The 13,509-nt window shown below is 40.9% G+C and overlaps 1 protein-coding gene across 19 annotated transcripts in view; it reads left to right on the top strand.

The window, feature by feature from the left end:
- The window catches only part of VTI1A (vesicle transport through interaction with t-SNAREs 1A), a 351,501-nt gene that overhangs the window by 222,474 nt on the left and 115,518 nt on the right, over positions 1–13,509 (top strand). The gene's annotated exons all lie outside the window — the stretch shown is intronic.

The raw sequence follows: 13,509 nt of genomic DNA, 5'->3' as shown, positions 1-13,509 counted from the left end.
GTACCTTCGTGGTGACTTAGTGTCGTCCATGGCATGTCCTTGGTGGTGTGTTAAGCAGAGGAAGTTTGCCTCAGCCTCACACAGAGCACTGAGGAGCAGCTCTGTGTCAAGGAGGTCGGAAAGAAGGCTGAAGGGAAGGGTGGTTCTGGAGCTGCCTCAGAAGGAGACAGGAGTGGGGTGACACGGAGGAGGTGCCGGGCAGCCAGGGGGCAGCATGGAAGCATTTTGCACCTGATGAAAGAGGAGCAATGGAGGAAGGGGATGAACACCAAACGTCACCATTTTTCCTGAGCCCAGCCTTGGGGAGGATGATGGATGACTTCTCGTCATCCCTTGTATTTCCTCGGGGGGCAGCTGAAACAGAATCTCTCGACTGAGACCAAAGGTTGAAAACTGTAAGCTGTGGGCCAGAAGTGACCTGCAGAACTTCTTTTCCTTCTTTGGTTTTTGTTTGTTCATTTGGTTGGTCTTTTGTTTTGTTTTTTAAATTGAGTTATTAGTACATATAGTCGGATTCACACACTTAGAGTTTGATGAGTTTGGATGCACTGTGTAACCTGCACAACACATCAGAACATTGCTCCTGCTCTAGAAAGTTTTCTCTGGGCCCTTTGCTCTCAGTTCCTTTCCCTCCTAACCGGTCACAGGCAGCCACTGACCTGCTTCCTCAGGTAGAAGTATTGCCCACTCCAGAATTTCACGTGAATGGAATTATACGGAACTTTGTCTTTTGCGTATAAACTACTTCCACCAGCATAGAGCTTTTGAAATTCATTTGTGTACCATTTCATTCCTTTTAGTTGCTGAGGAACATGCCATAGTAGAGATTTAGTACAATTTATCTACTCAGTCCCCAGTTTATGGAGGTGCAAGATGCTTCCAATTTGGAACTAATATAAATAATGGCGCTGTGAACATTTGCGTACACATCTTTCTGTGGACATAGGTTTTTATTTCTTTTGGATAAATATCTAGGGGTAGGATTTCTGGGTCATATGGTAAGTATGTGTTTCATTGTATAAGACCCTTTCCGAGTGGCTGACCCATGTTTGCATTCATATAACAATGTGTGAGAGTTCCAGTTGCTCTGCATAGTTACTCTTAAAACATTCAAAATAGCCACCAGCCATTAAAACTCAGAGCCCTTTAGATGGGCTTGTGGTCCCCAGCTCACCCCAGTTCCTGTATGGCCCATTTTGCTCATGTAAGTCATCCTTCTCGCACCCGTGGGTCTGTGACCCCTGCCTTAGAGATTCTTCCCAACAATATTATGTCCTGTGGTGTGTGGCAGGACATCCTGGTTAAGAGCAGGTTGGCAGAGAAAGGCAAATCTGAGTTAGGATCTCTGTCTTGCCACTTACAAGCTGTCACTTTGGACAGTTTACTTAACTTTGCTCAGCATACATTTCTGCATCTGTAAAATAGTAAGGGTATCTTACTCAGTGATTTGTTATAAAGATAAAATAATGTAGGGGCACCTGGCTGGCTCAGTTGGTAGAGTACCCAACTCTTGATCTCAGGGTGGTGAGTTCGAGCCCCATGTTGGGTATAGAGATACCTTAAAAATAATAAATAAACAAACAAATTAATTAATGAAATAATATAGAGCATGCCAAGCACTGGGCAGGGCCAGGTCCACAGAAATTATTCACATTTTAGTATGCACTTATTAGTATCATGGGGTAGCCCAGTGATTCTCACTTGTGTGTATGGGTGTGTGCATCAAAGAAGAACTTGCACACGTTTTTAGAAAACATGGATTCTTGTGCCCCTATTTCCAGATCCTTTACAGAAGAATGTTCTCCTGGGCTGAAGATGAGTATGTGCAAGGCTTAAAAGTTCTGCAGATTCGGGGATGGGCAAGCCTGGTCAACAACCATTGGTTGACCAGGAAGATGGTAACGGGAGCCCTACATTCTAAACTTAACTCTAATATTAACTAGCTCTGTGACCTTGATCAAATCTCTTAGCCTCTCTGAGAGCAAGTTCAGAGATCTGATTCTAGCAATTTGGTCTTTCATGGTAGACAGTGGTAGACAGTTAGAGACAGATGAGTTGGAGGTAGTTGAAGGCTTGTACCTGCTTCCCAAGTAATATGTCAAAATGAAGGCAGATCTCAGACTGAATTCTGCCACGCCTAGAAGCATGTGTTGGCAAGCCAGGCACAGAAACAGCCATCCATCCTGTCCTTTGGGCCCAGTGAAGTCCCCGTCCTCTGACCTGATGGCACACTGCATTGACAGCAATTTGCCTGAAGGATCACTAGAGGCAGATGGGAGAATATTCCAGCAATAGGACATGGTTCACCTTCTAGTCAGAGTCTGGTGAGAGATTCCTCTAAGTGACTCAGTCAGAATCCTGAGTCAAAGACACCATACCAGGGTCACTAGATTCTGATGCCCTTTCCATGCAGGCTGTGGGAGTGCCAAGGACAACATTTCTAGCCAGTCCACACAGCTTCAATGCCATTTCTAATGCCCTCATTCATAATTATTAGTTATGCTAATTAAGAGTAGCTAATTAATAAGATAAAGATAGCTGCCACACTGGTAGTAGCTGTCTGTGGAATATGGCTTTTCATTAGTCTTTTTAATGTGAGCTAAACACCCCTGAAGTGTGTATTCCCATTAGGCCACTTCAATCTAAACTGACTACCCGAGGGTATGGATTAAAACTAACTAACACACACGTTACTGTCCCATTATCTAGACAGAAGTATCTCATTGTTAATTACAGACCGTATAACAGACGATCTCTCAGGTTCCATCCAAACCTAAGATCCAAGCTTTCCGTGTGGGAAGGGCCCTAATACTGATTCAACTTAATGTCTTCCTGTCCGGAGTCTCCTCTTTCTAGAAATCCCTCTGCATCCTCCAAGCCGTACTAGTGCTCTTTATCCCTTCCCCATGCTAGAAGTCTATGTCTCTTTCATGGCATCTCATCTCAGGCCAGGGGACATAAAATGAGGATTCTAACCCTTGCAAAACGGCATCTTTTTCTATTTACCCACATCGATCTGCATTACTTCCCAAACTTCAGTGATTTGAGACATACCCGCATAGTTTTAGCCTCGGCTCTACCTACCTAACACTTCTACTGCTGTTTTTCTTCAAGTTGGCATACTCTTGCTTAATCTGAAATACTTTCTTAAGCTTTATTACATGGAGAATTATCCTTATAATCATGGTTCAAATGGGCTAGTTTGTTGTGGGTTTTTTTACATATTAAGTGTAGAACTTAATGTCTTAAATAAAATGTTGAGTGGTTATGAATATTTAAAATAAAAAATAATCATCTCTGTCCTGCCTAAAATAAGCTCTTGAGTCTCCAGCGGGCTATACATAACACTGTGGGAACCCTTGCTGTGCTGGTCTCATCGGGTCCCTACCCATCTCCTCCACGAGACCCCAAGTCCCCGGAGAGAAGACTGGCTTTCATCTCTCTCTCGCACCATGTCAGGAAGCCTGGTTCCTGGTGCATAATATGCACTCAATAAATGTTTGATGAATAAATGTTTCCCTCACTGTCACAAGCAAAATACCATTAGCAAATAGAACTATTTCCTGTTTTCTCTCACTTTGATTCCCAGCCTCTGGTAACTTAAGCACTCAAACATGGACTCGAAACAGAAGGAAGTAGCAAAACATATAAAAGTGAAGGGATGTATGTCTTCCTGTCTCTTAACAGAAGTGTCACTCATTTAATTCCTCTAAAGTTAAGGAGAATTTAAAACTGTGGGCAGCTTTAATGTCAAGTGATTTAAAATCATAGGCGATTTTGGGGGGCACCTGGGTGGCTCAGTGGGTTAAAACCTCTGCCTTCCGCTCAGGTCATGATCCCAGGGTCCCGGGATCTAGCCCCACGTCGGGCTCTCTGCTCTGCAGGGAGCCTGCTTCCTCCTCTCTCTCTCTGCCTGCCTCTCTGCCTACTTGTGATCTCTGTCTATCAAATAAATAAATAAAATCTTTTTTAAAAATAAAACAAAATAAAATCATAGGCGATTTTTTAAAATAAAAACTTACCTGACACAAGGCTCAAGGTGGAAAATGTAAAGAATGTTATGAGGGAGTTTCCTAGTAGCAAATGATGATTGAAAAAAACAATGACGCCGTTACCCTGTCAGCTTCCCAGAGGAAGTACAAAAAGTGAATTCCAAGTGGTTACCACCCTAGTGCCACCTCTGGAGACCCAGGAGGTTCTCTGGCCCAGAGACGGGTACCTGCAGTCTTGCTGGGACCACCTGTGCTCTTTGGTCCCTGTACCACAGAGTAATTAGGCATTCCTGATCACAAACTGAAAAGAGCTTATCTGTGTCAAGGTCAGCTCCCTCGTCCCACTCGTATCCCCACCGCACAGCTCCGTGTTCTACTTGCCTGCTTTATTCTGTGGCACCCACAGCCCTTTTGCTGCTCAAGGGCAGACTGAAACCTGCTTTACTTCACCTCCCCTGTGCCTTGCCAGCTCCTGGGACAGAATGGACACCCAGAAAATGTTTGTACAAATGAAAGAGTGGGGTGAATGAATGAATGAATCAATGGACAGAGGAACTGTCAAACAAAAGAACCAAGTGAGTTATGATTTTGGTTTATATAAACCTTGCCAACTTTAACGCCCTGCATTTTAGTAACAATCTGGAAGAAAACACATTTAGGAGAAAACTCTCTAAACATCTGAAGGCATGCCTGTGGATGGCAGAGTTAGTTTCTTTTGGGGGGGGTACATTTTTTTTTTAAGATTTTATTTATTTATTTGACAGACAGAGATCACAAGTAGGCAGAGAGAGAAGAGGAAGCAGGCTCCCTGCTGAGCCAGAGAGCCCGATGCGGGTCTCAATCCCAGGTCCCTGAGATCATGACCTGAGCCGAAGGCAGCGGCTTAACCCACTGAGCCACCCAGGCGCCTGGGGGGGTACATTTTTACTTCTAACCTCCTTTAAAAAAAGTTTGATGATTCAATTTTTTATTTTTTTTAATTTTTTTTTAAGATTTTATTTATTTATTTGACAGAGATCACAAGCAGGCAAAGAGACAGGCAGAGAGAGAGAGAGAGGAGGAAGCAGGCTCCCTGCTGAGCAGAGAGGCTGAGGCAGGGCTCTATCCCAGAACCCTGAGATCATGACCCGAGCCAAAGGCAGAGGCTTTAACCCACTGAGCCACCCATGTGCCCCCGTTTCAATTAAAAAAAAAATAATCTTATTCAATCTGAGTTGGTCACAGAAAGCAAATATTGCAAAGTAAATCAGTTGACTAAAAGTTCAAAATTCACCTTCCACTCATGTTATCTTTAAATTACGTAGGAAATGTAATAAGTGAAATTTCTTTGAGCTCTTTCTGTTAGTTTCCAAAAATGAAAACTTGGAATTTAGAAAATATTTATCTTAAATGGTACCTACCTTGAACTTTTCTGCTTGGTACTTACTACTGTCATTTTAATGCATTTGCATTAAATTACATAAAATATTTTAGAAGTTCAAGATTTCTAGTTTGGGGTTGATGCTACAAGCATTAGTAAGAAACCTATTAAGTAGACAAAAAGAGCAAAGTATTGAGACATAAAAGGCCTCTAATTTTCCTCAGCCTTTAAAAAAAAACTCTGTTTTTTAATGTTTAAGGTGAAAAAGATAAACAGACTTGTTGGTTTATTTGCATGGGTTTTTCTTTTTTCCCATAATTGCTGAGGTTGTTTTGTTCATAAAAAGGGAAGTGATGCCAACCTCAAGAGGCAATTGCCCAGTCTCGATTTGGGACATTGTGAAAGTTCTCTAGCTTTAAACACACATTTGCAAATATGGTTCCAGTTTATGATAGAGAGTTCCTCCCTACACTGTTTGGAAACTTTGGAGGCTTATTCCAGGAAAGGCACAGAGCTTGAGGCTGGGGGAAAGGACCCCGAGGAGGCCTTGGGCCAGCACGTTCCTCCACACAACAGCCGAAGAGCAGAATGCCTGCGGTTGTAAACGTTCGCCTTCAAGAGCCCCGCCTCTCTGCACGTGACCTGTCCTCTGAGGTTAATGATGGTCACTTCAAATAGAAAGCAGAAGAGGCTAAAATTACTTTCCTAGTCATTTTTGCTGCCTTCTGAAAAGTTTGATTACAAGGACAAATTGTTACGCAAGACTTCTTCCGTACCACATCAGTCTACCTAGCATGGGGTGGAGCACTCTAGGCAGGAGTTTTTACAGAAAGAACCTCTTGCCCCTACTTGCCCCAGTGTGTGTGTTTGTGGGGTAGTCCATATCTAGAGGAAAATGTAATTAAGGAAAATGATTATACATATTCAAATGGGCACCTCTAGAGAAATTCAGAAGTGTTCGCTCAAGGCTCTATCTCCATCCGGGCCATTCGTCTCGCTCCGTTTTCTATAAAGTGGGGTGCGTTTGCAGGCTTATTTGCACACGGGGAGCCTTCAATTAACTGCACCTGACTCACAATCACAGCTGGTTGTGAGGACCCCAGAGCCTACCGCTTTATAGTTCTTCCTTTCAGCTCATGAGAGTTACAGATGTTTTACCAGGTTTGCAACACAGACATTATCCCTGAGCCTGACTTAGGTGTGTTTGGAGACTAACCTCAATATAGCAGCTTCTGGTATCAGGATGGATTTAGTCTTTTTTTTTTTTTTTTTAAAGATTTTATTTATTTATTTGACAGGCAGAGATCACAAGTAGGCAGAGAGAGAGAGGGGAAGCTCCCTGGGCAGGGAGCCCTATGCGGGGCTTGATCCCAGGACCCTGAGATCATGACCTGAGCCAAAGGCAGAAGCTTTAACCCACTGAGCCACCCAGGTGCCCCGGATTTAGTCTTCACGGAAAATACAGGGTCTGCATTCTATATTCATTTGGCACTATTGAAAGTGAAATGCCTTGCTAATGAAGAGACGCAGGATTGCTAAAATGAATTTGCTCATCAGTGCGTTTCTTTTGGTTCACCATAAAATGACTAACCGTAAATTAAGGAAGCCTCAGCACAACCTTCCTCGGGTGTTTCCCTGGTGCGATCCTGTTGGCTTAGTTCTCTTCATTTGGTCTGTGTCTCCGAGAAGAAGAAATAATAATCACCACTTTGTCAGTATACACTCTGCGACTTGTTGACGCGAAGAGTCAGGTCACAACACCCAGAGACTATGTGTTTCCCTGCTGAGGAATTGTATTTTCTCGAGTGCAGACCGAACTGCATGAACAAATCATTAAGTGACACAAGTGGACAGGCAGAGAGAAGTATTCAAAAAGCCTCTGACCTCTGCTGCAAGGGTGGCTGACAGAAGACATTGGCTTTAATTGTTTGTTTCTCTCTTGCCAATTTCTGTTTCAACGAAGCATTCCACGATCTTGAGGCAAAAGGTGATTGGGAAGGCAATATTTTGATTTTAATGGTTATATCAATCTTTCTTTATTCAGAATGATCAAAAGTATTTTCCTAGGTGTAATCAAATGGCATTTATACACAAATCATTCTAGTGAAGCAGAAAGAGCCGTATTCATTTGCTGCATAGAAGGTGGGATTTAAGCACCCACACATCTTTTGCTTTTCTTCAGTTAGGGGTATGTTTAAAAAGAATATTTGGGACGCCTGGGTGGCTCAGTGGGTTAAGCCTCTGCCTTCAGCTCAGGTCATGATCTCAGGGTCCTGGGATCAAGCCCCGCATGGGGCACTCTGCTCAGCAGGGAGCCTGATCTCTGCCGCCTGCCGGCCCCCCTTCACCCCCCCGCCTGCCTCTCTGCCTACTCGTGATCTCTGTCTGTCATCGTGATCTCTGTCTGTCAGAACAAAACAAAACAAAACAAAACAAAAAAAACCCAGCATTATTAATGTGAATCCTCCTTAAACTTTAAAAAAAAAAAAGAAAAAAGAATATCTGATGATATATCTGCTCCCAACTGAGAAATGAGTGGGCTTAAACAGGTGTACTGGCTTATTTTGTTTGTAGCTTTGTTTCATAATAAGAAATAAGAGAGCTTATTAATCTGTTAGTATATGTACATTTGTTGTAAGCTCTTTTTCGTTACCCTCTGGAAAGCATTCCTAGACTTTTGTCTACTTTCATTCTTTTTACAGTAACATCCAGGATTGTGTATTCATACTTTAAAATAAGAGGATTCGTTTGCTTTGGAATCGAAGCTTCCCATTGCATTGGAGAGTCATAAACCAATATATTTAGCAAATAATGTCAGAGGAACCTTAAAAGTCAGTCCTGATCATGTTTTTCTGCCCATAAGAATTGTCAGAATCCCGTTTCTCTAGAGCAGCTTTTTATATATTCAGAAATGAAAACCAAAAGCAGAATCTAGCTGTGACAAGTTTCCCTAGACGAGACAGTCCCCCCCCCCCCAAGTCGGTGAACCACGCAGCATATCAAACTTGAAGATTAGAATGATACGCCACTCTCTCCTCCAAACACTGTGTATTTGTCTCACCACGAGGACCGTGGTTTACCCCAGTCCCTGGCTCTTGCCTTCCTGCATGACCCCAGTTTTTGCTTACGCTAGCAGACCACCACCACCGTCTTTATTGAAAACTATAGATGTAAATTCTTCGTGATGAAACCAAGACAGGAAAAAAATGAATTCTAACTTCATGGGGGTTTTTTGTTTTTTGTTTTTTGGGTTTTTTAGTTTAATAACTTATTGTGTTAAGTTAGGACAACACAGAACTATTGCTTAGCAACACTGGATTAGGCAGAAAATAATTTAAGCTCCCAAATGAGAAACATTTGTAATAGAATATGTTCTAACACTTGCTTTACCACATGGCTTAACACCCTTTTGCTCACACATGGTTAAACACATGTTTGAACTGATGTTTTAACACCCGTCTCACACATCTTTATGTTCTTTGTTCGCATATGCTCAAACACATGCTTTGACACCCTTCGTGCTCTCATCGTTGAACACAGGCTGAGTATTGTCTTGGGTCTCATTCTCCAGCAGTTCATTGGTTGGTAGCCAGCCAAAGACTGGTACCTGGTAAAGCATCAGTTCTTTCTGCTAGATGACCCCTGCCCTGGGGTTTCTTCAGTCTGTCTGGAGGAGAGAATCCTCATGGAGGCTGATCACCTCCACGGCCATTTGTGTCTACCATACGCCTGAGCTGCGGCTTTTTTAGCAATGAGTGTATCACGTCACAAAATATTAGTTTCCAAGCTGGCCAGTCCACTTGCATTTTCCCAAACCCCCGAGCTCCAAAGTTGTACTCATGGCCAGATGCAGAGTTGAAGTAATTTTTTTCCCCCTCTTAAGCCTTACTTGGTAATTTCAGTAGAGTTGAAAATACACATACTCGAATGGGATATTTGTTGCCGAAATCTGAACATAATTAGAAAGACTCTGGCCATGAGTCTGATGGTTTGGATCCTCTCTCTTCTTTTTCCTTGTGGTATCTGCTGTCACCTTAGATGAGGTGACTGTCTCCTCTAAACTCCAACCACCGAAACCTGCCATTGGTGGATTCAGAAAAGGTTAGCTCATTTTCCTAAAATTCCAGGACTCGCTCTGTGACAGCAGCTTAGAGCTAGATGGCTCAGGTTGGAGTCAAGCTTAGGTTTTCCTCATTTGTAAAATGGGAGTAATAGTGGAACAGACCTTAATGAATTGTTGTAAAGGTGAAATGACATGACACTTGTAAGTCACTTACATAGTGTCTATCACATAGTAAGTATTCAAGAATAGTAGCTCTCCATTCTAGTACAATAAAACAGTGATAATAACCTAAATTTGAACAGCACACTACAGTTAATAAAACATGCTTTAGCCATATGTTTTAGATCCATCTCAGAACACTAGGGGGTAAATCATTCTCCCCATTTCACAGGGAGGCAAACTAAGACCCATATATCATACTTACTCTGCCAGAAATCTCATAGCTAGTAAGTAGCAAGGTTAGATGTTCAATGCTGGTCTCCTGACAGCTAAGCCAGTGTTTTTCCTAACAAAGTTACAAGGCTAAGTTCTGTATGTTGGACAAAGAATTACCAGAAATAGCCCTTCCCAACAAAGAGCTTACAGAAGAGGAAATATACTGACAAGTGAAAAATAGCTTCCATTTATTGAGAGAGAACTATAAGCCAGATGTATACAGTGTACTTTATAGTGAATCACTTCTCTTGATCTTTACAACTGATTTGACAGGGGAGGAAACTAAGGCCTAAAAAAGCCTAATTAACTCACCTAGAGTCAAAGAACTAATAAGCAGCAGAACTAGAATTTGAACACAAGCCTGATTCTAAATAAAACCCATACTTTTAACCATTACTCATGTTGGCTGTCAACCAACAACAATAAATGAGTCCATACACAACAACAGCTATTGTAAGTCAGTTCTGGATGGAGTAAATTCCTCCCCTAATCCTTCCCGGCTATGCTGCTGTCTGATTATTTGGGCGTGTTGTTTGGTTTTGGGTTTTGTTTTTTTTTTCGTTTTTGACATTATAAAGTGGGTAAATATATCAGGAAATAAAAGCTATGGCTATTGTTTGAGAGCAGTTAGTCTATACCACCAACTTAATGACATTGGGGACTATAAAATGTGTGCCTAGCTAAATTTTCATGGAAATTTTTTTACGTGGAACCTGTGCTCACAATATCTGAATATAAGAATCAACTTATATTTTATTATAATATATTAAATTATATTATAATATAATTTATATATATATATATTATTATATGCCTATATAATGTGACTTTCAGGTCCCAAAGAGTGCTAATGGATACTAAATTAAACTATTTGAAAATAAATTCTACTTCATTGACTGGATCCTAAAGGTCGGTGTTAAGGAAACCACATAAACCCTTGAGTTTGGTGAGTCGGAAGGGTGTTTTTCACTATTGTACATTAATAACTCAAGTCATCTTCATAGCTGGCTTTAGAGATTAACTTAAAGGTGACTGGAATCCTTAAACTAACTTTCCATGTTAAATTGGTTTGGACCCAGATGCAGAGACTAACAATCAGACCATTTAAACACAGAACAAAATCAGCCAGGAATAGCAACGCTTAGATGCCTGACTTAAAGATGTAAGCAGGAATTAGTGATTGGCTTCAAATGGCTGGACGATCTCAGAGGAAAATTTGGGGGACTCTTCATTCCATTTTGCCCTGAACACAGAACTGTTAGTGCACATAACTGGCAACATCAAAATACAGGTGCAGATTTGGGATATGTAAAGCCTGACTTCGGTTTCTTTATATCTTAATTGCATTTCACTATGTTGAGGTTCAGGATCAAATACTTGCATTTCAATGTAGCATTTGCCAGATTTCCAAACCTCTAAGCACAAAATCCTCAGGCTTCATTTCTTTGCTTGCCTGGAAATCTAGGTAGCACTGAGCCAAAAGTTAGAAGTTATGAAGTGAGATTATACTTGATTGGGAACAAAAAAAGTCCTATGTCCAGAAATGCAGATGTGCACAGCGGTCCTAGGGGAATGTTGGTATTTGATCTCCGAGTCTTAAAGGTTCATGTTCCCAAGGTTAAGAGATGCAGAGAGCCAACTTTTATTTGTAACTAATGCTGAAATTACTCTGGAGATTCAAGAAGTATTACATTACAAATCACTCAGCTTTGGAAGTCCTATAGCTAGTGAGTTACAAACATCACTGTGTGAGAGAAAGAGGCACCAAGTGAAGGACATCATTCATAAACTTCATTTATACTGTTGCAGTGTGGTCATGGGTATGCCATGTGAGTGTCTTTGTTCCAGTGAGAAAAGGAAAAGAGAACGTAAGAAGTCCCTAAGTCAAGACCCCTACTGGAAGAACCAGGAAGTAAAGCCCTCCTTGTCTAGGGGAATTGGGAAGGGGGTGGAGGAGGTCGGCTCAGGCTGCAGGCTCCTCTTTTTCTAATATCTGACTTCATGAGCTGAGACAAGTCCCATATTTATTGAGCGAGGAAGGTTCCCATTTTAGTGGACGTTAAAGCCTAGGTATTCACAAAATAATATCCTTCAACAAGCGGGGTACCTGTGGCCATCAATGTAAAAGATACACATAGAAGACATTTCACCTCAAGGTGGGGAGTCTTCAGTGGAACCAAATCTAATATTAAAATCAAGAATAGTTAGAGGCATTAACATGTCACACAGCTGCGCCCCCCCCCCTTTTCTTAACCTTAATAAGCCATATTCCTATAACAGGTACTTTCAACTCTGGAATAACTAATTGGACTTCCTTTTTGGCTAGACACTTTTTAATTTTTATACATTTTTTTAAAGTAAGCTCCGTACCCAGTGTAGGGCTTGTACTCCCAAACCCCAAGATCATGAATCACATGCTCTAACTGAGCCAGCCAGACACCCCTAGAACTTTTTCATTTTAAACTAAATAATGTTCTCATATTCTCTCTTCTCCTGTGTGTGTGTGTATGTGTGTGTGTGTGAGAATAACTTTGTTTCTAACAACAAAGAGAAAAGGGATAAATCTGTGTCTTGGTAGCAGGAGTAAGCTATTATAGGTAAAATTTATATTTTATAACTTTTTCACCAATATATGCCACTAATGTGCTTGCTTTTATTGTAAAATTAAGCTGTCCTTTCACTATGAAATGTTTTCTTTAAGAATTAAATCCACTAGGGATGCCTGGGTGACTCAGTCTGTTAAGTGGCTGCCTTCAGCTCAGGCCATGATCCCAGGGTCCTAGGATGGAGTCCCGCATCAGGCTCTCTGCTCAGCGAGGAGCCTGCTTCTCCCTCAGCCTGCTGCTCACCCTGCCTGTGCACTCTCTCTCTCTCTGTCTCTCTGATAAATAAATAAATAAGTAAAATCATTTTAAAAAATAAGAATTAAATCGTCATATTTTGGGAGGGTTTTTTAAGTGATCAGAATGCATGATTTTAAAAAGATGGCCAAAATTTGTAATCTAGTGCATAATATGTAATTAACCTATACTATATAATTGCAAATGTATGATAGACTTGAAGTGGACACTATAAAAGTAAAATATAGGAAAATGAAATGAAATGAAACACATATCATTTACATCACACTAATAAATTCAAATTCAGGTTGTGGTATTTGAACATTTGCTACTTCACTCATCCTCACTAATGATATTTTTCAGATCTTAGATTTTAATAGATGCACTGTAGAGTGTGGAAATAATCATTATTTAGGTAGCTGAAAAATAGCTTGCCAAAATTGATAATGAAAGTTATTCAAGATGTTCTGTCAAAATCCTTTCCAATTAGTGTTGAGGTCTTGAAGGGCCAGACTTAGCTTTTTATTAATATGTTCAGTTTATTAATGTATTTTTTGATGTATGCATAGTGTGGCTATCTAATACATCTTATGATATTGCATAATTATGGTGCCTTTAATTTGTTGTACCCCAGTCTATTCTTCGGTCTTATTTAAAATTCAGAATTACTTTATAGCTTCATAACTAATAACTCATTAGGAAGCCTTGCAATGTACCTGAGGTTACCTCTAAGGCAATCCATATTTAACAATAAACTAGAGAAATATCCGACTGCTTGACTGTCATTGACCAGTTTAAATATTTAAAGTTATCATTTGA

Source organism: Mustela lutreola, chromosome 4, assembly GCF_030435805.1.
Source record: "Mustela lutreola isolate mMusLut2 chromosome 4, mMusLut2.pri, whole genome shotgun sequence".
NCBI classification, from domain to species: Eukaryota; Metazoa; Chordata; class Mammalia; order Carnivora; family Mustelidae; genus Mustela; species Mustela lutreola.
This window is presented reverse-complemented; position numbering and strand designations above follow the sequence as displayed.